The sequence below is a fragment of the Eubalaena glacialis genome, chromosome 6 (assembly GCF_028564815.1).
Source record: "Eubalaena glacialis isolate mEubGla1 chromosome 6, mEubGla1.1.hap2.+ XY, whole genome shotgun sequence".
In the NCBI taxonomy this organism is placed as follows: Eukaryota; Metazoa; Chordata; class Mammalia; order Artiodactyla; family Balaenidae; genus Eubalaena; species Eubalaena glacialis.
This window is the reverse complement of record NC_083721.1, coordinates 127419569-127444522: the sequence shown is the minus strand read 5'-3', so window position 1 is coordinate 127444522 and position 24954 is coordinate 127419569. Positions and strand designations below refer to the sequence as shown.

General features: G+C 47.1%; 1 protein-coding gene and 1 pseudogene across 1 annotated transcript in view; one reads left to right on the top strand and one right to left on the bottom strand.

Moving 5' to 3' along the window:
- The first annotated feature begins 6830 nt into the window (after positions 1 to 6830).
- SPSB4 (splA/ryanodine receptor domain and SOCS box containing 4) overlaps positions 6831 to 24954 on the top strand; it is a 97219-nt gene continuing 79095 nt past the window's right edge. The window contains exon 1 of the mRNA XM_061193624.1: positions 6831 to 7437. The gene's annotated coding sequence lies outside the window, so the exon portion shown is untranslated. The remainder of the gene's footprint in view (positions 7438 to 24954) is intronic.
- On the bottom strand, positions 16445 to 17433 carry LOC133093673 (PDZ and LIM domain protein 1-like; annotated as a pseudogene).

Genomic DNA, 24954 nt, shown 5'->3' with positions numbered 1-24954 from the left:
TTTTATGACCACAGAACTCCCCAGGACTCTGGGTGTAGGCGTGTGTGTGTGTATCCTTAATATCTTGTCCTGCATCAAGTTCAGTGTTCACTGGATGAATTTGGGGGTCTCTGTCACTGAGTCTCACCTGTCTTCTTTCTTACTACAGGCTAACTCGGGTGTATTCCAGAGTCCTCCTGGGGTGCTCAGAACTCAGGGCCCCAGTAGCTCTGCTCATCTAGGAAGTAAAGGGCAACAGGAAGGGGAATGGAATAACCTGGGATCTGTAGCTATGTTGGTATGTAAATCATTTGTATGCAAATGATTCCAAGGAAATAGTGTTGGGGATCCCTGGGTCAATCATTTTTGTGTCCTGTGAATGATGCAAATTATTTTTGGTGCCTTTAACCCTCCATGTTTCGTAGCTGGACTGAAACAGTTTTTTAAAAAAAAAAAATAGACTTCATTTTTAGAGTAGTTTTAGGGACACAGCAAAACTGAGTGGAAGGTACAGAGAGTTCCCATACACCCACTGCTCTGACACATGCACAGCCTCCCCCATAATCAGCATCCCCCACCAGAGTGATACATTTGTTACAATTGATGAACCTGCACTGACACATCATTAGCACTCAAAGTCCATAGTTTGTCTTAGGGTCGCTCTTGGTGTACATGCTGCGGGTTTCGACAAATGTCTAATGACCTGTATCCACCATTATAGCATCACACAGAGTAGTTTCACTGCTCTAAAAATCTGCGCTCCACCTATTCATCCCTTCCTCCCTCCTAACCCTTGGCAACCAATGATCTTCTTACTGTCTCCATACTTTTTCGCCTTTTCCAGAGTGTCATATAGTTGGAATCATACTATAAGTAGCCTTTTTAGATTGGCTTCTTTCACTTAGTAAGAAACATACATTTAAGTTTCCTCCGTGTCTTCTCATGGCTTGAGAGTTCATTTCTTTTTAGTCCTGAATAATATTGTATGGATGTACACAGTTTATTTATCCATTCACCTACAAAGGACATCTTGGTTGCTTCCAAATTTGGGCAGTTATGAATAAAGCTGCTATAAACATCCATGTGCAGGTTTTTGTGTAAACATAGGTTTTCAACTCCTCTAGGAGTCTGCCAAACTGTCTTCCAAAGTGGCTGCACAATTTTGCATTCCCACCAGCAATGTATGAGAGTTCCTGTTGCTCCACATCCTCGTCAGTGTCTGATGCTGTCAGTATTCTGGATTTTGCCCATTCTAACAGGTGCGTAGTGGTATCTCATTGTTTTGATTTGCATTTCCCTGATGACATTTGATGTGGAGGATCGAAACAGTTTTTAGCATATCTTTGGATAGGCTGACCCATGCTAGACAGTGAATCAACAAGTCCACTCCTACGAATAGGCACAAGAAAACATTAGCACAGATACAGTAGGGAACCTGTTCAAGAATGTTCATAGCAGCACTGTTCATAATAGCCCCAAACTAGAATCAATCCCAACACTCCTTGAAAGGACCATGGAAAAATAAATTGCTGGCAAAGACTCTTTCTTTTGACCAAACTTTAATGTTTCCTCTGCTCATCCAGGCCTGACCTTGGGCTTCCCTCTCTGTTCCCCTAGAATCCAGTTTGAGCAGGAATCCTGCTAAGTCAGTTTAGCAAAACTCTCCCACCCTTTGGTATCTGACCACCCTCTAACATCTGATCGAATCTCTCATCCCTCATGCTGGCCTGCCTTCAGCAAGGACCCTGATGAGTCAGTCTAGCAAGAACCCTCCTTACCCCTGTGTTTGCTCTTAGTAATTTTCCATCCCTTGACCCCCAACCTTGCTCCTTGGCTATAAATCCCCACTTGTCTTTGTTGTATTCAGAGTTGAACCTGATCGCTCTCCCCTGCACCTCCCCGCCCCGCCCCCATGGAAGAGTTTTCCTTACCATCTTTAACAAATGTCAGGAATAATTTTTTATCATTGTGTTTGTTCACCCAATAAGCTATTATAGCCATGAAAACGAATGAGCTACAGTTGCATGCGTTAATATGGATGAATCTTGTTGAGTCCAGAGAGCAAGTCCTAGAAAACTACATACAGTATAACATCTTTTAATAAAGTTCAAAAAACAAGTAAAACTAAATAAAATAATGTTTAAGCATATACATTATATATATATGTGTGTGTGTATATATATACACACATGCAAAAACACACACACACATACACACACAGTTGACCCTTGGGTTTGAGCCACACAAGTCTACTTACACATGGATGGTTTTCAATAAATATGTCCTACAGTTCTACACAATCTGTGGTTGGTTGAATCCCTGGATGTAGAACCTCAGATACAGAGGGTCAGAGGGCCAACTCTAAAGTTATACAAGGATTTTAAACTGCGTGGGGATTGGCACCCCTAATTCCTGGGGTTGTTCAAGGGTCAACTGTATAAATATTTGAAAAAAATAATCTAAGGAAATGATAAATCTTAACAATCAGGAGAGTGGTTTTATGTGATGGGGAGGCAAAAAGATGGGCTAGAAAAGGAGCACATGGGAGATGTAGGTGCCTTGGGTTGGATGGTCGACTCATAGGTATTTACTATATTATGAATAAATACATAACTATATAAGGGCCATACATAGGTTAATGATGACAGTGTGTCATGAACCAAGTACTATGATTAATCCAATTCTCAGCATTGATGTCAGAAGGAAGGGAGGGAGGGAGGGAGGGGGTAATGGAGATAGATTTTCTTCCTCCCAACCTTTGTCTTTCCTTCCTTCTGCCCTGCCTTCAATCATTTATTCCGTGACCTTTTATTGGCTGTCTACTGCGTACCTGGCCCTAGGCTGGGTGCCAGGAGCACTGAGGTGAAACAGACACAGTCGTGCCCTTAAGAGAGCTGCTGTCTGCTGTGGGTGTCTGAGAGTTCCCAAACGGTTTGCGAAGTGCTGTGACAGAGGTAAGACAACAAGCTGCTGTTGGGCTCCCTAACCCACCTGGGGCTGCTGGGGAGGGCTGTGGAGCTTAGAGAAATTAGTGAGTTGGAAATGGAGGTGGGAGTGCAAAAGCTGTAAAGAAGAAAAAGACAGCTCAGCCCTGGAAGTGCTCACATCTTGTGGGAGGGGAGGATGGCAAGAAAAGAGGCAGCAGCAACAGTGGAATTGGGGCCCTGAGAGAGGGCACAGGCCAGAGGGCACACACAGGAGGGGGTACACCGAGACTAGGCTTTCAGGAAGGCTTCCTGGAGGAGAGGGCATGCATACAGGCAGAGAATTGGAGTTACCTGGGCAAAGTCTGTGCCGGGGGAAAGGTCACTGTGTGTGAAAGCTGATGTCAGGGAGGAAGCTTGGTTCCCTGGAGTTGCTCAGAGGTGGCCTGGCCCAGAGCAAGGGTGCAGGAAAGTGAGACTAGCACGCAGGAGCCAGATTCAGCTAAGAAGTGGGAAAACCACCCTGTGGGCCATCCTCTGAAGGGGGCGGCAGGGGTGACTTTCACTTTGAGAAGCCAGCTCTAGCTGTGGAGCAGAAGTAAGGAGGTGCTGCAGCAGTTGGGGATAGAGATGCTGGTGAGTGAGCTGTAGAGAGGACCAGAGAGGAGGGCCCCTTATGGGCAACCCCACACTGTAGGCTGGGCTCAAATGGGGTTTCCTCTGAGGGAGGGCAGAAGATGTGCCGACAGCACACACCACCCTTCTCCTCCCTGGCATGCATCTCCTCGGAGCAAGCCTCAAGCGCCAGAATTTCTCAGTACTGACGGTTTTTCCTCACCTTCTATTAAACTACAGTTGATACTTTTGGAAGACTGAGAAGGAGACCAAGGTTGCTGAAACCTGGTAAGTAGATTCTAAGCCGCTTGGGAGAAGAGGCAAGCAAATGGTGGGTTTCACAGCTTTGCATTACAAACAGAGGTTCTGGACCCCTGACTGTAGCAGCCCCCCAGTGGACCTTCTGCTCTAGGCATGACTTTGCCTTAGCCCAAGAACTTCAAGAATGCTGCAGGTCTTCGCCTACTGCTCAGAAGTAGAAGAAAAAGACTTACTGAGCAGCTACTATGTATGTAACGTACTACAACACATAATCATACTCAGGAAATCCTTCTGTCCCCATTTTACAATGAGAAAGCTAAGACCCAAAGAGTCTGAATTGAAATTAAACCCAAAGGCTGCCTGGCCATACCCATGAAATATTGTGTTTTCTTTGGAGTGAGACTGGCTAGTTCTTTGAGGGTTTATTTTTTGAATCAACCTTGGACAGTTAAGAACATCTTGCATGAGTTATCTATTGCTGCACAAGAAATTACCCCCCAAATGAGCAGCTTAATACAATAAACATTTATTCTTTTACAGTTTCTGTGGTCAGGAATCTGGGCACAGTGTAGCTGAATGTCTCTGATTCAAGGTTTCTCATGAACTTGCAGTCAAGGTGTCAGACAAGGGCTGCAGTCTCATATGAAGGCTCAGCTGGGACTGGGGGGTGAGATCTGCTCCTAAGTTCGCTCACTTAGAAGTTGAAGTGAGTTGTTGGCAGGCCTCTGTCCCCACCACATGGGCCTCTCCACAAGGCTGCTTCAGCATATAGCAGCTGGCTTCTCCCAGAGAGCTAATTCAAAAGCAAGTGAGAGAGAGAGAGAGAGAGACAGAGAGAGACAGAGAGAGAGAGAATGCTCAAAGTAGAAGCCACAGTCTTTTTATAACCTAATCTTGGATGGGTCATCCATCACTTCCACATTATTCTCTTGGTGAGAAGCAAGTCCATGAGGCCAGCCCACACCTAAGAGGAGGGGTCACACAAGGGTGTGAAACCAAGAGGCAGAGACTGCTGGAGACATCTTAGAGGCTGCTTACCTCAATGTGAAGAGTTTTAATAGCCAGGTTATTCTGGCTTCTCCCAAAATGACAAATTGCTTCACCTGGTATCCAGGGGCTGGAGTATTTTAGGGCCTGCAGGGACACTTGGAGTGCTCTTGTGGCCACTCCTTTGGGCCTAAGGCATATTTGGAAGGGTCAGTACGGTGAACCTATCTGGAGCCCCCAAGGGAGCGGGAAGTTAGTTTCTCAAATTGTGGCTATTTCTCCTTCCGCGTCTTGTCCTTGAAGCTGTTGTCATGTTTCCAGCAAAGAGGGCAAGTGATGGGCATCCCCCTCCCCGACCCCGTCAGCCAGATTAGGTTCAGGTGGAGAAACCACTGAAAGTCTTCTTTCAATTCCCCTTTGCTTCTGTATCTTTTTTCCCCAGATTTTCTTTTCTTGTCCCTCACCTGTGTCCATAGCCCCCTCAGTAACTTGCAGAGTAGGTGCTCCAAGAGTTTCCTGATGGGGGTTAGAAAGGCCTGCTGTGGAGACCCCCCAAAATACAGTAAGTGTGAATGTACATCAGAACTGCCACTCGGGTCAGTTCAAATCACATTTACTCAATGTCTGTTCTGTGCTGGGTACAGGGAATCCAGAGATGTATAAAATGTATTCTTGCCCTTTGAGGGGGTTCACAGCCTTAGGAGGGAGACAGACATACAAACAGGCAATGACAAAACAATAGGATAAGTGCAACAAATACTTGATCAATACACCCTTTGGCCATCCCACCACGGCTACCCTGGTTTATGAGGCATCATCTTTTGCTTGGACTATTTCAGTAGCTTCCAAGCTGATTTCCTCCATCCACCCACTCTGCTACTGAGAGATCTTTATAGAATGCAAATCTGACAAAATATTACCCTGGTTAAAGGCCTCAACTAATCTTGGGGGAACGGTCAAACTCTTTGGATGGCTCCCAAGACCCTAGCCACTGTCCATCCCTCCAGCTACATCTTACCTTATTGTTTACATTCCAGTCATACCATAGGCTCTGTGCTGTGATAGGAACCTAGCCAGGTGACCATCCCGTCCCTCTGCCTCCAGGAGCTAATTGCAGACTGCCCTTCCCAGTCTGGGAAAGGAGCCCCAGAGCCGCCATCAAAACATTTCTCGCACTAGGTTGAATTGCCTTTACTTGCCTGTGTCCCAGATGAATGGGCGCTCTGCATCGAGGCTCTTTGGTACCTGGCACAGAGAGGGCTGGGGTCAGACCAAATGACTGTGGAATGAACTGAGGTCAACTCTGGGAGCAGAGATGAAGGCACCCAGACCAGTAACTTTCAATATCCCCAAGGAAGGACTGATGCTACAAGCACTCGCTTGGCCTCCGCTCTGGCCACGCCCTCTTCCTTATCTCTCTGCGCCTGCTGGCAAAGAGGCTGCCCACCTTCAGCGCTGGTAGCAGGCAGAGTAGAGAGACCCACCTACTTGCTCCTCGGGTGGGCGGGGAAGGCTCCGTGAAGCAGGTGCGGTATGAAATTGGACTTTAGAAGATGAGTTGGATCCTGATCTTAAAAAATAAAGTGTGGACACGTGTCTGAGGAAGAGGTTATTAAACCACGACCTTTCCCTGGCTGCAATTTCCCACATGCATTGGGTAAAGACAGCAAAGCTGCCGAGTGACTGTGTGTGTCCCCTCCAGCTCAGGGGTACCCACCCCGGCGCTCCCGGAGCTCTTGAATGAATAGGGAGGGGCGCGCATGAATGAGTGCGTGAGTGAGGGAGTGCGCGGGCTAGCGGGCTGGTGAATGGCGACCGCGCCGACTCCGCACGGGGACGCGGGCGCGGGCTCCACTTCCCTCTCCCGCCAGCTGGTGGCCTCGGGAAGGTGGCGGCGCCGGCAGCGGCCCGAGCTGGGACGGGCCGGGGCGCGGGATGGTGGGGGAAGGGGCGTTCCCGGCGGCCGCGCCTTCCGCGGCTATTGGATTAGTGGCCTTCAGGGATGAGCTCAGCCGGATCGGCTTTCAGCTGCAGCCTCCGGGCCGGCCGGGAAGGCGGGGAGCGGGCGGCGGCGGAGGAAGAGGGGGAGGCGGCGGCGGCTGCAGCATCCAGAGCTGGCCGCGGCGGCCGACGCGCCCCGCGCACAAAGGCGCCCAGCCCCTGGGGAGGGCGATGAGCGCACCGTAGCCCGGTCCCGGGCCCCAGCTCCAACCACCAATGCGTGCGCCCAGGGCGCGGGGGAAGTCGCAGGGCGCGCCAGGGGCCGGAGGCCGAGGCGCGGCCCGTGCGCCCTGAGCTCAGGACTCGCCGCCCTCCGGGGCTGGCGCGGAGCTTAGAAACCGCTGGAGCGCGGGCCTTGGCGCGCCCCCGGGATCCGCGCAGAAAGGCGCTTCCCCACTCCCACCCAGCCTCCTGCGCCCTCCCGCCGCGCCGGAGCGCCAACTTCCCAAGAAAGCTCCAACTCCAGGCCACCCTGCTGGGCAGAGGGGGCGCTGCTCCTGGGCACGGGCCGTGAGGACGCGCCCCTGGCCCGGGGGAGCCAGCCGGCATCTTCGGGGTCGCTCGGGCGCCCCTGAGTGGGCGGCAGCGGCTGCAGACGCCTCCCCCGGCAGTCCAGGACCTGCCAGCGCTGGCGATTCCTCCAGGGCAGGCGCTTGCCCTCTCTTTTATGGTGAGTATTCTCCATCTTCTGGTGAGGGGCGCGCGGGAGCCGAGATCTGGCCGCGCGTACCTCGTGCGGGCCGGCACTCGCCACAGCCGGCGCTCCTGGCGTGGGTCCCGTCCAGGTCCCCGGGAATTCCTCTCTGCGGGCTGTGGCAGGCCGACCTGGTTGGTTTGCGCACAGCCTTGGGGCGTTGAGGGCCGGCCCCTGGTGCCATAGGTTCGAAGCCCGCTGCTTTTCTGCGTAATGGAGACAGCACAAAAAACTACCCCCTCCCCCCAGTCACCCTGCCTGGGTTTGGGTCCATGATCTGTCATTCACTGGCTGGGTGACCTTGGGCAAGGCGCCAAACCTCGATTTCCTCATCCATAGGATGGGGATGATAATGGTACCCTTTTAATAGGGCTATTGGTAGGATCTGTGGGGTGGTCCTCGTAATGTACGTGGACCTGTGCCTGGCACATAGGAAATACTCGATCAAATGTTAGCCAGCATTATTATTAGCTGTGTGAGCCCAAGCGTGTTATCCAACTTTCCAGAGCTGCAGCAGCTCTCTCGTGTATGTATTGGGGACAGTAATTTCCAGGGGTCTGTTCATCTGGGTTGGTGGGGGGGGGGGTTCGGAGCGGTGGAAATCAAGCGCCCGGCACGCAGTGGGCGCTGGTGAAGTGGTGGCTGTTATCGTTTACTCTTGACGCTGGATAGTGAGGCTTGTCGCCCGGTCCGGTCGCTGCTTGGGGCCAGTTCCTGGCCTCGCTTGGAGACAAACTTGGCGATGCTTAGGAAGGGAGGGGGTCGCGTGCTGCGTGAGTCACGGGCAGGGGGTGGGGGTGGGGTCTGGGAAGGAGGGAGGAGGCCAGAGCTTGGAGCGCGGTAAATGTGTCCGCCCGGGTAGCGCAAGACGCGCCACGGGCTCGGAGCCAGGAGGGGACGCGAGCCCAGGACCTCTCCCTGGCGGGAGAAGCGGGGGGGAGTGGCTGCTCCCGCCTCCCGGATGGCGGAGCGTGGGCTGTTGCGGACTGGAAAGGAGAGGAGGGCACTTCTGGGCCGCCAGCGCTAGGAGGTGGGGAGCTCTCGGCTCTGGAGTAAGGCTTGAGTTCGAATTCCGCCTCCACCACCAGCCCACGGTGTGACCTTGGGCAAGTACTGTCATCTCTCCCAGCTCAGTTTCCTCGTCTGCCCCATCCTCCTCCTGGGGGAGTTTGGGGGGTGAAGGTAGGAGTTCTCTCCTCTCTAGGAATCTGAGCCTCCCTCCTCCATGCACCTTCTGTCCCCCTGCAATCGATGAGCATAAATCAGGAAGGCGTGCCTGAGCCTCAGAAAAACGCTATTAAAAGGAGAATCCAGGAGCTGCCCCTCCCCCCTTCCAGGAGGTCATCGCACCGAGGGAAGAAGCATCAGTGCACTACGTCTCTCCCCTCTCCCGTCTCTCCCTCTGTTTTCCCACCTTGGTGCCTCTATCCTCCAACAAAATCCTGCAGCCTCTGTCACTGAGGCTGATGGGGGAATCCCTCCTCATCTCCCACACCTTCATTTTTCAAAAAGTGCTACTGATTAATGGAGTTTGTAGAAAGACAGTGTCAGTAGCATGATATGAACATGCTTGACACAAGGGCATAATCCTCTTGAGATATATACCCTCTGATTCCATTTTTTAAACTTCCTTTAAAAGTACTAATAAAAGGAATTTAAGCCACTTTTGGCAAACAGGAAACAAAATTCAACTTGCTGGCCATTCCACTCAAATATCTCTCCAGTCTGTATTTCTATTTTATTTCAGAGACTGATAAACTCAATTATATAAAAAGAAAATCTACAGAGACATCACCAGAAACAGTTAAAGGACATATGACAAAAGACATATGACAAACTGGGGAGAGAATCGTCACTCCTGTCACAAAGGGCTCATCTCTTTAATGTGTAAAAATGTTCTCAAGTCAAGAAGAAAAAGAGCAAAAACAGACAAAGACCATTAACAGTTCACATGCACAAAATAAAATTGAAATAACAAACATAAGACAAGCTGCTCTACCTCACTCAGTAAGAAAAATGTAAGTTAAAACTGCAATAAGATACAATTTTTCACATATCAGATTAGCAAATAATAATAATTTATCAGAAACATCTTTTAAAAATATAAAATAGATCAAATCCCTCCCAGTCTTAGAAAGTCCTTGAGGTTGCCAGGGTGTAAAATCTAGGTGCCCCCAGGGCCCTCCGGGTCTGGTTACTGCTCCCTTCACCCCTTTCTCACTGTTTGCCTCTCTCATTACCCTCCACCCCCTGGCCTTTGTGGTTTTGCTCCAACACTCCAACGACTTTTTCCCATGGCTTTTTTAAGACTGGCTCCTTCTCCTCATTTAGACAGGCCTGTCCTTGGGAGGCTTTGCTTCTACTCCAGAAAGTGGCCAAACCTGGGCCAGTGCAGAGTTCCCCATCCCTCTGGGAAAAGACCTAGTACCATTCACCATATGGGGGCTCATTGATTCTCCCCGAGTTGCCTGACCTGTTGTAACATAGCCAGGTTCTTGAAAGGCCCCTTCTCTATTGCGACAGGAATGAAGGGTCCCAGGCAGCCCGGCAGGTAGAACAGACCACTCGGTGCAGAAGATCAGGGGGTGTGAAGGTACCTGGAGCAAAGCTACCAGAAGTCTCAGCCTGAGTCATTTAAAAAAATAAGTACATAAATACATGCACTTAACTTATGTGAACATAACCAAACATACTTGGCAAGAAAGATCAACAACAAAAAAATTAAATAAAACAGCAACACATTTTATTTTGTTTCTTGTTTTTTTTTTGGCCGTGTCGCGCGGCATGCGGGATCCCACGCCCCCTGCAGTGGAAGCACAGAGTCTTAACCACTGGACCATCAGGGAAGTCCCCATTTTAAATAAAATATTTTAAATAAAACGTGGTCCGTAAATAAGTCTCACTGGCTGTATCCGTTCTGAAGCTGGAGGAAAAAGAGTTGTCTGTGCTGAACCCTTTGGGAAAGAGGATGGCAGACCCAAATTGGGTATCATGAACCTACTTCAGAAGAACTTTCCAGGGCAGTGTTGATTGCATGTGATTTTTTGCTACACATATTGAGTTAACCCGCATTTAAAATGTTATGAAAGAAAAATGAAAGAAAAGTTACGAAAGAAAAATGTTTGTTGTTAAAAATGCAAACTATACAAGAGGTGTGGAGTGGAAGTTTCTTCTTCAGTCTGAGAAGTGCTTTCTAATGCAGACAGAGGTAGCAGGTGCCGGTACGGTGCTGGTAGGAGATAGAGGCTGGCTGGGTGCTGGCCTCGCCAGCAAGAAATGTAGCACGGGGTGCAGAAGACAGCTGTGGATGCAGGACGAGGCCGAAGGGGGATGGAGGGACGCCACAGAGGGTGCCCGGCCCCGCATGCGGGTGGGAGGAGAATGAATGACTGTCAGCCAGGCAAGGGAAGGTGGGAAGGCCCCCGGAGGCCAAGGTATGGGCAGGATGTGGTCTCTCAGGGCAGTCTGCTATGACTGGTCTGATGGGGGCCGTGCTGGGAGACTAGGCGTGGGAGAAGTAAGCAAGAATAGGTCTTAAGGACTCTTATATGCCAAGCTAAGGGGTGCGGCTTCTCCCTGGAGAAGCCACCTGGAGAGCTGAACAAAAGGTGTGTGTGTGCCTTGGTCAGATTTACCCTGTGGCAGCATGGAGGGTGGTTTGGGGGCCACAGACTGGAGTCAGGGAGCCCCACTGGGAGACCATTGTAGTAATCCAGGCAAGATCTGAATTGAGGGAGAGCTGAAAGCATTGAGGGAGACTGAGAGACAGGGGGATCCATGGCAGAAATGGGGACAAGAGAGGAACCTGGTTTGCCGGAGAGGGAAGAGGCTGCTTTCAGTCCTGGGTGTGTAGATTCTGAGGTGCCAGTGGCCCCCGAAACCCCATGTCTGATATCTAGAGTGGGTGGGCGTGTCCAAGGGGAAAGAGACCAGCTGGCTTTACAAGGTCGTTTGAAGGAGCCCCTCGTCTGGTGTGGCCAGAGGCCTTGGGATAGGTGGGTCTGGTGCTGAGGAGAGAAAGCGGGGCTGGAGACTCAGTTTGCGAGGATCCACAGAGGGCTGGAAGTGCCGGTCGTAAGAGAAGATGCATGCAGGGAGGGAGCAGCAGGCACTGAAGATGCGGCAGTGGGTGTGCCCCGTTTATGAGGCCAGCCAGGTGGACCTCAGAGCCGAGAGGTGGCAGGAGACTGCCCCGAGCTCTACACCTCCATGTGCTGGTGTGTGCAGAGGGAGAGGCCCAGAGCAGTTCCCAAGTACCCCACCTGGCTTTCAGTGCTGTGAAAAGTCACTTATGAGTGAGCCTGGAGCTCTGACTTCTCCAGAAACTAGTGGGGCTGAGTCCGCAGAGACCTCTCACCTGTCAGCCACATTCTGTGAGATGCGCAAGTCACACAGATTCCCGCAGGTCACACAGATTCCCGGGGCCAGAGTGGCTCTCTGCTCCCTGGGGCTCCCTCCCTCTCCTCTCTCTCTCTGGGTCTCCCTGTTTCCCCACTTCCTCTCCATCGCCTCTTCCTCTCCAACAACGCCCCCCCCGCCCCTCCCCCACCCCGGTATCTCAAAAATGCTCCCAGAGACAGCTGAAGCTTAACAGAGGGACCTTCAGAAATCCCAGCAGGTTCCTACTATGATCTCCTAGACCAAGCCTGAGTTTCCCTTTTCATTCAGGCATCCGGAGTTTTCAGGCAACCAGTTATACTAAGTGGGCAAAGTTCGGCTCATGAGATAAATGATGGGCCAGACATGAAGATCATTGTGTTTTCTTCAAAGAAGTTGATCCAAGAGGATCCCGTCATGCAGCACCCACCCTGGCCCCTTTCTCCTAGCTCTGCTCCAGCCTGAGCCATGCTGGGTCTCACAGAGGCCAGCTGTCCTGCAGAACTACCCACGTGTGCTTGGGGCACAGGGCACAGGGGCAGCTGGAGTGATGACCAGACCCGCCAGGAATGCACGTGGAAACAGGGCCTCTGGCCTTCCTGCCTTGGAGGTGTGCCTCTTTCAAATGACCTGGCAGAGCACGCTGGCTTGGTCACCGTCCGGCACACCTCCTTCATCCCATCCCCTGCGTTCCTTGCTGGCTGACAGCCTGAGCTTCCGCCCTGGGGGCTCCTGGCTCAGTCACGCGTGGGAAGATTCCCATGGAAACCCCACAAGAAGAAGAGGCACGGGGAAGCCTCATTGATTCACACTCCAGGAAGATGGGCGTGAGATGGTTCCACCTGGAGCTGGACAGATGGCTCTCCGGGGAAGAAAGGGCCTGCCCAGCCCAGTGTCGTGCGAGCTCCATGCATGTGTACAGAGAGAAAAGTTAATGGACGCCTGTGAATAAAAGCTTGGAGGTTCTTTAGCTCATTCACCATTGACAGGTTCATTCTGAATCAGCATCTTTTAGTAGAATAGCCTCTCTACTTAATATTTGCACTAAGAAAATCTTAGAAACATCCCAGCCGAACCAGGTCCAAGTGGGTACCGTTGGCACCATTGCACAGAGGTGAAAATTGAGGGCTGAAAATGTAAATGACTTGCCGGAGCTCAGGGAGCTCTGCTCTCCCAGTCATGCCTCGGTGGAGGTTCTTTCTAAAGTGGCAGGTTGCTTTTATTTCTTTGCTCGTGCTTGTGCATCCACCACTTTCTCTGAGCCAGAGCCCTGCAGAGTCCTGGGGACTCCGGTGAGGAGACCCAGCCCCTGATCTTGCATTGTCCCCCATCTGGTGGGAGGGAGGCAGCTGAGGAGACGTTAGGGCCCCTCATGATAAGTCTGTGATGGAGACAGGTGCAGGGGCTCTGAGGGCACGGGATGGGGAGCTCCCCAGGGGCACTGATACCCGAGTAGAATGAATTCCCCAGGTGTGTGTATGTGGAGGGGTGTGCAAGGGAGGGGGAAGGGGTGAAGGCAGCAGAGGGTCAGGACACGCAGGTTAGTGGGGATGCCGTGAAGGGCTTCACAGAGGGAGATGGGCCAGGGAAGCATCAGGGAGCATTTGGAGAGGGTTAGGGCTAGGAGTTTGTACTTTATCCTGAAAGCTGTGGAGAGCCTGTGGAGGATTTTAAGCAGGGAGCGTCATTAGATCAGCTTTGCATTTTTACAAGTGGTGTCGTATATATTTGAAACCAATATGCAGTCTATTATAGGAATTCAAGTGGTATCAAAGTGCACTGCTTTTTACAGTCCTTGTCATTATTCAGACCTGTCGCTGGGTCTGACCCCTTTGGCGTGAGCTCTCCCAGGAGGGAAGCGATCGGGTCTTACACTTTCCTGTAGCCTCAGATCCCCAGGGAGGCATCGTTACTGCTGGTTAAATGAAGGAATGAAATCCGCCCCCAACCCCTACCCCAGCAAGTCCAAAGCCACAGGCCGCATTGAGCGGAGGGCATTTCACCCAGTCATTATCAATCCTGCGGCAGTCCTGTCTCCTGGCAGACCCCGTGCCTGGCTGAGTCCAGCAGACAAGACTTCGAGAATGGGATTTTGGGTCCTGGGCCTCTGAAGACTGAGTGTCACACCTTGCAAACCGTTGAGGCTCCTTAAGAAGTGCGACATCCACGCTTCGTGTCTCCTCATTTCCCCTGTCAGGTTGCAATACCCACCAGCGTCCTGGGAAGGGCAATTGGCAATCTGAGCTTTTGTTTTCTTGCTCAGCCATCACTGAAGCCCTGGGGCGGATCCTTCCGGATAATGTCATTAAGCATCCCCATCCAAGCATGGCCTAAGAAATTAAGTTTGGTTTGAGGAAATGTGATGGAGGCATTGTTCAGTATGCTCTCTGCTTGCTGGGTTGAGAGACAATGTTATTCCTACCAGGAAGTTAGACTCTGTGGTATCTCCTCTGTGCCTGGCCCAGCACCACGAGCTATGGTGGAGACAGGAGGAGAAAGGTGACCAGTACCCGCTCCCTCTGTCTGGAGAGAGAGGGCAGGGTCTGAGCCTGACTTGGCCACGGCTGCGTGTCCCTAGCTCTCAGCCTCACAGAGCCTGGCACATGACAGCCATCCACCAAGTGTTTGTTGAAAGAATAAATGAGGCTGGGAGCAGGAAGGGTGCACAGCAGTGTATAACAAGGGGCAGACTGGATACAGCCCAGGGTCAGCGGCTCAGAGGCAGTGACTGTGTTAGTGGAGAACTGGGACCCGCTCTCATCTCCTGACTCCAGCCCCGGCCCTTTCCCTGCTGAATCCTCTAGAGAGAGCAGAACGTGAGAACTTGCTGAAGCCCAGAATCTCCTCTTCACACCCATACATGTATTCTGCCCTGTCTTCCAAAGCACCGTGCTTGTTTGTATATGTGCTAGGTGGGGTTGGGTGGGGGGTGGTGAAGAAGCCCAGGGGAGAGCTTCCTGTCTCCAGAGGAATGCCCCTCAAGGTAGAAAAACGCAGATCAGTGGACCAGAAAGTTGTGGCTGGCTCAGGGGTGACAGAAGTGTGGGGCAGGCACCTAGAGGCCCTGGGGGATCGGGGCGGGCTTCCTGGAGGAGGTGGGGCTCTCAGGCTGGATTGGGGAGGTGAGGAAGGAAGGACTGGGGGTCCCAACTGCCTGGACAAAGACATGAAGATTGACCTGTGACCCCGGTTTAGGGGCTGGGAATCTGCATTAGTAACTCCCTGTCTCCCAGCTCTGGCTTCTGATCCTGACCACTGCCTTTGACAGGTTCCATGGGGAGTAAAACCAAGTTGCTTAGCCCATCTTTTATTCACTTGTTAGTTCAGTCACAGTTGCAGGAGACCGGAGGAGCTGGAACGTCTCTGGGGCGAGGACTGCAGAGGCAACGTTCCAGCTGGGGGCAGGCAGAGTAGATCTGGCTGGAAGCTGGGGACCCCATGAAAAAGTTATAGCCTCCTATTGTGAGCATTTACATTGATCTCCACCTTTCGGTTCTATGAACCACGCTGCCCTTTGCTTCTGTAGCTGAATCCTAGTGCACGCCCTGGTGTTTCTTTAGGATGCATTCAGGTGCTGAAATGGCAATGTCGGAGGACATACACAGTTTAAAGGAGCACTTAACATTGACTTGGTGCCTCCCAGGTGCCCTGTGCCATTTCAGACTTTACAGATATCTCCCCTGATCCTTGCAAAGACAGGCAAGCTCTAACATAGTTAGAGCACTTTTCAGATGAGTCTCAGAGAGCGTAAGCCCTTGCCAGGGCCCAATGGACAGGAAGGGATTCAAACCCTGCCCTTCGTTATATTGTGCTGTCACTAATTTTCCTTAGTGGATGGCCATTAATGGACATGAGCACTCCACTCTGGGTCCTGTCTTGGGGGAGCAGCAAAGGGCTGCTGTGTGTCCACTCCACCATCGCCAGGGTGGGCAGCTTTTGAGGCCCCCGCCTGCCACTGATGGGGCAGAGGCCTCGAGGCCAGAAGGGAAAGCACCGTGCCCTCCACGACCCAGCATGGTCTCCTCTGGGGCTGCTGCTTGGCCGCTGCTTTCAAATATGTTACAGGTGTCTTTCAACAGCTCCAAAGTTGGCATGGTGTGCACAAGGATAAAGCAATTTCCCTAAGAAATGTCCCGTGTGGGCCACAGAGCTGCTTGCAGTCGGCACCGTGAGAGGCCCTGTTCTGTTTTTTGATTAGATCTTGTTTTTTGTTTTGAAGTCTATTAATTTATTGAGTAAAAAAATCATTGTCAGACATATTAAATTCAGTTTGGTTCAAATTTGGCTGATGTCCATTTGCAGCAGAGATGAATGGAGGAGAAGAGAAGACACAGTGATGCTGGTAAGGGGACACTGAAACAAAACCATCTTCTGTTAATTATAAAAGCGGGCATCACACAGCCAGCGTGAGTCAGTTAGCTAACGAGCAGGGATAAAACCAGAGTAAGCGAGAACTTTCAAGGAAAGAGAGGCCAGAGCTTTCAGAGGACAAGATGCAGCAGGGGCTCGCTGGAGAGCAGTGTTGGGTGCAGAGCTGCCGGCTCACTTAGGGAACACGGTGATCACATCGTAGCCCTCGGGTGGAGTGACCCGCAGAGATGCCGGCTCACTTAGGGAACACGGTGATCACATCGTAGCCCTCGGGTGGAGTGACCCGCTCCCGGGCGTGCTTTTCACAGTAGATCTGATCCTCCACAAAGAAATGGCCCTTTTGTTTCAGGTTGTTGCCACACTCGGTGCACACATAACACTCAGGGTGGCGGTGACGGTCCCGCCGCTTCACAAACATGCCGACAATGCCGGTACCACATTTGTCACACATGGGCAGCTTCTGGGCATTTCCAATCTATGCAGCCACTTTGGTGACTGGAGCCTTAACTCTTCTGAATCCTGAGGGCTTGTTGGGATCCCCTTTCTCCTCAGACTCCAGGATTTCCTGCAAAACCAGGAATGAAGTGGACTGTTTCGGAGGCTCATTTAACTCTTGTTTCTCCTGAGGCATCTTGTAAACGTCAGATTTTTATCAATGACGAGTCCGCTTGGAAGCTGAGAATGGTCTAATGCTCTGCCATTCGTCTCCTGCCCACTGGCTGCCGTCGTTGACTCCAAGGCACTGTTGAAGTTGGAGATGTTTTCAGAGGAGTAGAGGCCAGCTGGGTTGTTGTACTGGTTTGTGGTGACCCTGGGGGCAGAAGTGGAGGCAGGTGAGGCGGTAAGAGGCAGGGCGCTCTGGTTGTGGGCGCTTCCTATGTGTAGGACCTCTTGTGGTTCAGAGGCTAAATTCATCTTGTATGGATGATGTTTCCCTTCCTCTGTCACCAGAGGAGACCAGATTTTCTGTTCCGATCTGGTTACTGTGAGAGTCATGTTGTCTGTGCAGCCCTTGATTTTGTCCTGAGCTTCCAGGTGCGTCATGTTGCTGGTATTTTCCCCATCGATGGCTGTGATTACATCTCCAACACATAAATTAGCTATAGCAGCCTTGCTTCCGGGAGTGACCCGGGAGATGGTGAGAGGCTGCTCGAAGTCCTTCCCCCCCACAAGGCAGAAGCCCCACGGTCCCCGGCCCTGGAGGACTATTTGCTGGGTGGTCATGGCGCAGTCACGGCAGGCGGCGACTCCAGGGGACAGATGGGGCAGGACGCGGAGTGGCGTATTGGGCTCCCCGGCAGCTGTGCTGATTAGATCTTTCATTTTTCTATTTTATTATGCTTAATTTGTATATTTTCACTCTTTTTCATTTACTAATATAAGTACACCAGCCATGACTTCCTCTGAGCTCTACTTTAACGGGATCCCACAGGTTCCAATATATGGAATGTTTTTTGATATTCTTGTTTTCTAGATACTCTACAATTTCTATATAGGTCTCTTTTTTGATCCGAGTTGTTTAAAAAAGAGTTTTCAAAAATGTCCAAGTGATAGGATTTTGTGATCCATAATTTTGTGATTAATTTCTAGTTTTTCTTCTGTGTTACCAGGTTCTGTATTATGTCTGCTTTTTTGGTGAGGTTTTATTTGTGGCCTAATATATGGGCAATTTTTAGAAATACATATACATCAATTAAATGTCATTACTTATGCAATTTTGGTTTTTCTATGTCTTTACTTAATTCGGTCCATTGATCTGTCATGAGCTGAAAGAGGTGAATTAAAATCATCTGCCTCTACTGTGTATCTGTCTGACCTTTCCTGTATTTCCTGTAGCTTTTGCTTTGAATTTTGGTGCTGTTATTTGGTGTGTTCGATCTTCAATTGTGGATTATATTCTTTATTGTTATAAAGTGTTCTTTGTCTCACTTAATGTCGTTTGCCCTGAATTCAACCTTACTTGCCTCATATTAAGGTTACTGTACTGCTTAGTTTGATGTAGCCCTTACTTGATATGTATTTACCTTTCTTATTTTTTCAACATTGTTGAATTACTTTGCTTTGGGGATATCTCTTAAATATGCCATACGGTGGGAGTTTTGTCTTGTTCCCCAACCTTACAATCTTTTCTTTTTAGTAGTTCGCTATGGCCATTCATTAACATAGCTAGTATTTTGGTCATAGTTTTACTATCATACTTTATGTCTCTGTGTTTTTGTTTCTATTGCTTCTTTTTTTTTAATTTTTGAATTTTATTTTATCTATTTTTTTATACAACAGGTTCTTATTAGTCATCAATTTTATACACATCAGTGTATACATGTCAATCCCAATCGCCCAATTCATCACACCACCATCCCCACCCCTCCGCGGCTTTCCCCCCTTGGTGTCCATACGTTTGTTCTCTACATCTGTGTCTCAACTTCTGCCCTGCAAACCAGTTCATCTGTACCATTTTTCTAGGTTCCACATACATGCGTTAATATACGATATTTGTTTTTCTCTTTCTGACTTACTTCACTCTGTATGACAGTCTCTAGATCCATCCACGTCTCAACAAATGACCCAATTTCGTTCCTTTTTATGGCTGAGTTATATTCCACTGTATATATGTACCACATCTTCTTTATCCATTCACCTGTCAATGGGCATTTAGGTTGCTTCCATGACCTGGCTATTGTAAATAGAGCTGCTATGAACATTGGGATGCATGTGTCTTTTTTTTTTTTTTTTTTTTTGCAAGGGCTTTCTCTAGTTGTGGCAAGTGGGGGCCACTCTTCATCACGGTGCGCGGGCCTCTCACTATCGCAGCCTCTCTTGTTGCGGAGCACAGGCTCCAGACGCGCAGGCTCAGTAGTTGTGGCTCACAGGCCTAGTCGCTCCGCGGCATGTGGGATCTTCCCAGACCAGGGCTCGAACCCGTGTCCCCTGCATTGGCAGGCAGATTCTCAACCACTGCGCCACCAGGGAAGCCCTGCATGTGTCTTTTTGAATTATGGTTTTCTCTGGGTATATGCCCAGTAGTGGGATTGCTGGATCATATGGTAATTCTATTTTTAGATTTTTAAGGAACCTCCATACTGTTCTCCATAGTGGCTGTATCCATTTACATTCCCACCAACAGTGCAAGAGGGTTCCCTTTTCTCCACACCCTCTCCAGCATTTGTTGTTTGTAGATTTTCTGATGATGGCCATTCTGACCGGTGTGAGGTGATACCTCATTGTAGTTTTGATTTGCATTTCTCTAATAATTAGTGATGTTGAGCAGCTTTTCATGTGCTTCTTGGCCATCTGTATGTCTTCGTTGGAGAAATGTCTATTTAGGTCTTCTGCCCATTTTTGGATTGGGTTGTCTGTTTCTTTAATATTGAGCTGCATGAGCTGTTTATATATTTTGGAGATTAATCCTTTGTCCGTTGACTCGTTTGCAAATATTTTTTCCCATTCTGAGGGTTGTCTTTTCGTCTTGTTTACGGTCTCCTTTGCTATGCAAAAGCTTTGAAGTTTCATTAGGTCCCATTTGTTTATTTTTGTTTTTATTTCCATTCCTCTAGGAGGTGGATCAAAAAAGATCTTGCTGTGATTTATGTCAAAGAGGGTTCTTCCTAGGTTTTCCTCTAAGAGTTTTATAGTGTCTGGTCTTAAATTTAGGTCTTGAATCCATTTTGAGTTTATTTTTGTGTATGGTGTTAGGGAGTGTTCTAATTTCATTCTTTTACATATAGCTGTCCCGTTTTCCCAGCACCACTTATTGAAGAGACTGTCTTTTCTCCATTGTATATCCTTGCCTCCTTTGTCATAGATTAGTTGACCATAGGTGCTTGGGTTTATCTCTGGGCTTTCTATCTTGTTCCATTGATCTATGTTTCTGTTTTTGTGCCAGTACCATATTGTCTTGATTACTGCAGCTTTGTAGTGTAGTCTGAAGTCAGGGAGTCTGATTCCTCCCACTCTGTTTTTTTCCCTCAGGACTGCTTTGGCTATTCTGGATCTTTTGTGTCTCCATACAAATTTTAAGATTTTTTGTTCTAGTTCTGTAAAAAATGCCATTGGTAATTTGATAGGGATTGCACTGAATCTGTAGATTGCTTTGGGTAGTATAGTCATTTTCACAATATTGATTCTTCCAATCCAAGAACATGGTATATCTCTCCATCTGTTGGTATCATCTTTAATTTCTTTCATCAGTGTCTTATAGTTTTCTGCATACAGGTCTTTTGTCTCCCTAGGTAGGTTTATTCCTAGGTATTTTATTCTTTTCGTTGCAATGGTAAATGGGAGAGTTTCCTTAATTTCTCTTTCAGATTTTCATCATTAGTGTATAGGAATGTGAGAGATTTCTGTGCATTAATATTGTATCCTGCAACTTTACCAAATTCATTGATTAGCTCTAGTAGTTTTCTGATGGCATTTTTAGGATTCTCTATGTATAGTATCATGTCATCTGCAAACAGTGACAGTTTTACTTCTTCTTTTCTGATTTGGATTCCTTTTATTTCTTTTTCTTCTCTGATTGCCATGGCTAGGACTTCCAAAACTATGTTGAATAATAGTGGTGAGAGTGGACATCCTTGTCTTGTTCCTGATCTTAGAGGAAATGCTTTCCGTTTTTCACCATTGCGAATGATGTTTGCTGTGGGTTTGTCGTATATGGCCTTTATTATGTTGAGGTAGGTTCCCTCTATGCCCACTTTCGGAGAGTTTTTATCATAAATGGTGTTGAATTTTGTCCAAAGCCTTTTCTGCATCTATTGAGATGATCATATGGTTTGTACATGGTTTGTATTCTTCAATTTGTTAATATGGTGTATCACATTGATTGATTTGCATATAGTGAAGAATCCTTGCATCCCTGGGATAAATCCCACTTGATCATGGTGTATGATCCTTCTAATGTCTTGTTGCATTCTGTTTGCTAGTGTTTTGTTGAGGATTTTTTTTTTTTTCTTTTTCTTTTTTCACACACACTGTATTTTATTTTTACAAGAGATAAATAGACTGACACCGAGCATTGTACATGGATGACCACAACAAAAGCAACAATGATTGCAATTACCAAACATGAAACACACTCATACTATGTCATAATATTGACATTCAGTCCAGTAATCCTCCACTGCAACAGCTCCTTTACTTTGCAGTGAAAATTGATTTGTATATTCTTTGCCTCTGAGTTCTTGTGGGATTTTTTCTTTTTTTAAATTCAACCAGAAAGTCACAAAAATTATACTCATCCTCATCAGTTCACTCAGTCCCATGTAATTAATTTTTTTTTTTCATCTTGATCTTTTGTTAGCACTTTTATGAGCTCATCAGTTTTTCATTAGAGTTCTGAAAATGCTTATTCATTCAGTTCAGCAGTACAGTCAGGTACCAGAAACCTGTACTTGTCAGAGCCTTTTCCATGAATTTCCTGAAGATGAAACCCTTTTATAGGAACGTATTTACAAAAGCATCAGAGTACACCCAGAACTGTCTGTAAATGACAAAAGACTTAAAAATGACCACGGTTAAAGATTTGATGAAAGTTCATAATAATGCAGTTGACAAGAAAATTAGTTATTTCTGAGATATACATTTTAAAGTAATAACTAGGATTATGACTTATAACATTATACCAGAACATATAAGATTTTTAGAAATTTCATGTAATGTCTGAAACATTTATATTAACATATTTCCATACAAATAACCCAATGAAAGTTTAGTATTAGTTGTTTTGTTTGTTTGTTTATACTGCAGGTTCTTATTAGTCATCAATTTTATACACATCAGTGTATACATGTCAATCCCAATCGCCCAATTCAGCACACCACTATCCCCACCCCACCGCAGTTTTCCCCCCTTGGTGTCCATATGTCTGTTCTCTACATCTGTGTCTCAACTTCTGCCCTGCAAACCGGCTCATCTGTACCATTTTTCTAGGTTCCACATACATGCGTTAATATACAATATTTGTTTTTCTCTTTCTGACTTACTTCACTCTGTATGACAGTCTCTAGATTCATCCACGTCTCAACAAATGACTCAATTTCGTTCCTTTTTATGGCTGAGTAACATTCCATTGTATATATGTACCACAACTTCTTTATCCATTCGTCTGTTGATGGGCATTTAGGTTGCTTCCATGACCTGGCTATTGTAAATAGTGCTGCAATGAACATTCGGGTGCATGTGTCTTTTTGAATTACGGTTTTCTCTGGGTATATGCCCAGTAGTGGGATTGCTGGGTCATATGGTAATTCTATTTTTAGTTTTTTAAGGAACCTCCATATTGTTCTCCATAGTGGCTGTATCAATTTACATTCCCACCAACAGTGCAAGAGGGTTCCCTTTTCTCCACACCCTCTCCAGCATTTGTTGTTTGTAGATTTTCTGATGATGCCCATTCTAATTGGTGTGAGGTGATACCTCATTGTAGTTTTGATTTGCATTTCTCTAATAATTAGTGATGTTGAGCAGCTTTTCGTGTGCTTCTTGGCCATCTGTATGTCTTCTTTGGAGAAATGTCTATTTAGGTCTTCTGCCCATTTTTGGATTGGGGTGTTTGTTTCTTTAATATTGAGCTGAATGAGCTGTTTATATATTTTGGAGATTAATCCTTTGTCCGTTGATTCGTTTGCAAATATTTTCTCCCATTCTGAGGGTTGTCTTTTCGTCTTGTTTATGGTTTCCTTTGCTGTGCAAAAGCTTTGAAGTTTCATTAGGTCCCATTTGTTTATTTTTGTTTTTATTTCCATTACTCTAGGAGGTGGATCAAAAAAGATCTTGCTGTGATTTATGTCAAAGAGTGTTCTTCCTATGTTTTCCTCTAAGAGTTTTATAGTGTCCAGTCTTACATTTAGGTCTGTAATCCATTTTGAGTTTATTTTTGTGTATGGTGTTAGGGAGTATTCTAATTTCATTCTTTTACATGTAGCTGTCCAGTTTTCCCAGCACCACTTATTGAAGAGACTGTCTTTTCTCCATCATATATCTTTGCCTCCTTTGTCATAGATTAGTTGACCATAGGTGCGTGGGTTTATCTCTGGGCTTTCTATCTTGTTCCATTGATCTATGTTTCTGTTTTTGTGCCAGTACCATATTGTCTTGATTACTGTAGCTTTGTAGTATAGTCTGAAGTCAGGGAGTCTGATTCCTCCAGCTCCGTTTTTTTCCCTCAAGACTGCTTTGGCTATTCGGGGTCTTTTGTGTCTCCATACAAATTTTAAGATGATTTTTTCTAGCTCCATAAAAAATGCCATTGGTAATTTGATAGGGATTGCATTGAATCTGTAGATTGCTTTGGGTAGTATAGTCATTTTCACAATGTTGATTCTTCCAATCCAAGAACATGGTATATCTCTCCATCTGTTGGTATCATCTTTAATTTCTTTCATCAGTGTCTTATAGTTTTCTGCATACAGGTCTTTTGTCTCCCTAGGTAGGTTTATTCCTAGGTATTTTATTCTTTTTGTTGCAATGGTAAATGGGAGTGTTTCCATAATTTCTCTTTCAGATTTTTCATCATTAGTGTATAGGAATGCAAGAGATTTCTGTGCATTAATTTTGTATCCTGCAACTTTACCATATTCATTAATTAGCTCTAGCAGTTTTCTGGTGGCAGTTTTAGGATTCTCTATGTATAGTATCATGTCATCTGCAAACAGTGACAGTTTTACTTCTTCTTTTCCAATTTGTATTCCTTTTATTTCTTTTTCTTCTCTGATTGCCATGGCTAGGACTTCCAGAACTATGTTGAATAATAGTGGTGAGAGTGGACATCCTTGTCTCGTTCCTGATCTTAGAGGAAATGCTTTCAGTTTTTCACCATTGAGAATGATGTTTGCTGTGGGTTTGTCATATATGGCCTTTATTATGTTGAGGTAGGTTCCCTCTATGCCTACTTTCTGGAGAGTTTTTATCATAAATGGGTGTTGAATTTTGTCAAAAGCTTTTTCTGCATCTATTGAGATGATCATATGGTTTTTATTCTTCAATTTGTTAATATGGTGTATCACATTGATTGATTTGCGTATATTGAAGAATCCTTGCATCCCTGGGATAAATCCCACTTGATCGTGGTGTATGATCCTTTTAATGTGTTGTTGGATTCTGTTTGCTAGTATTTTGTTGAGGATTTTTGCATCTATATTCATCGGTGATATTGGTCTGTAATTTTCTTTTTTTGTAGTGTCTTTGTCTGGTTTTGGTATCAGGGTGATGGTGGCCTCATAGAATGAGTTTGGGAGTGTTCCTTCCTCTGCAATTTTTTGGAAGAGTTTGAGAAGGATAAGTGTTAGCTCTTCTCTAAATGTTTGATAGAATTCACCTGTGAAGCCATCTGGTCCTGGACTTTTGTTTGTTGGAAGATTTTTAATCACAGTTTCAATTTCATTACTTGTGATTGGTCTGTTCATATTTTCTGCTTCTTCCTGGTTCAGTCTTGGAAGATTATACCTTTCTAAGAATTTGTCCATTTCTTCCAGGTTGTCCATTTTATTGGCATAAAGTTGCTTGTAGTAGTCTCTTAGGATGCTTTGTATTTCTGCGGTGTCTGTTGTAACTTCTCCTTTTTCATTTCTGATTTTATTGATTTGAGTCCTCTCCCTCTTTTTCTTGATGAGTCTGGCTAATGGCTTATCAATTTTGTTTATCTTCTCAAAGAACCAGCTTTTAGTTTTATTGATCTTTGCTATTGTTTTCTTTGTTTCTATTTCATTTATTTCTGCTCTGATCTTTATGATTTCTTTCCTTCTGCTAACT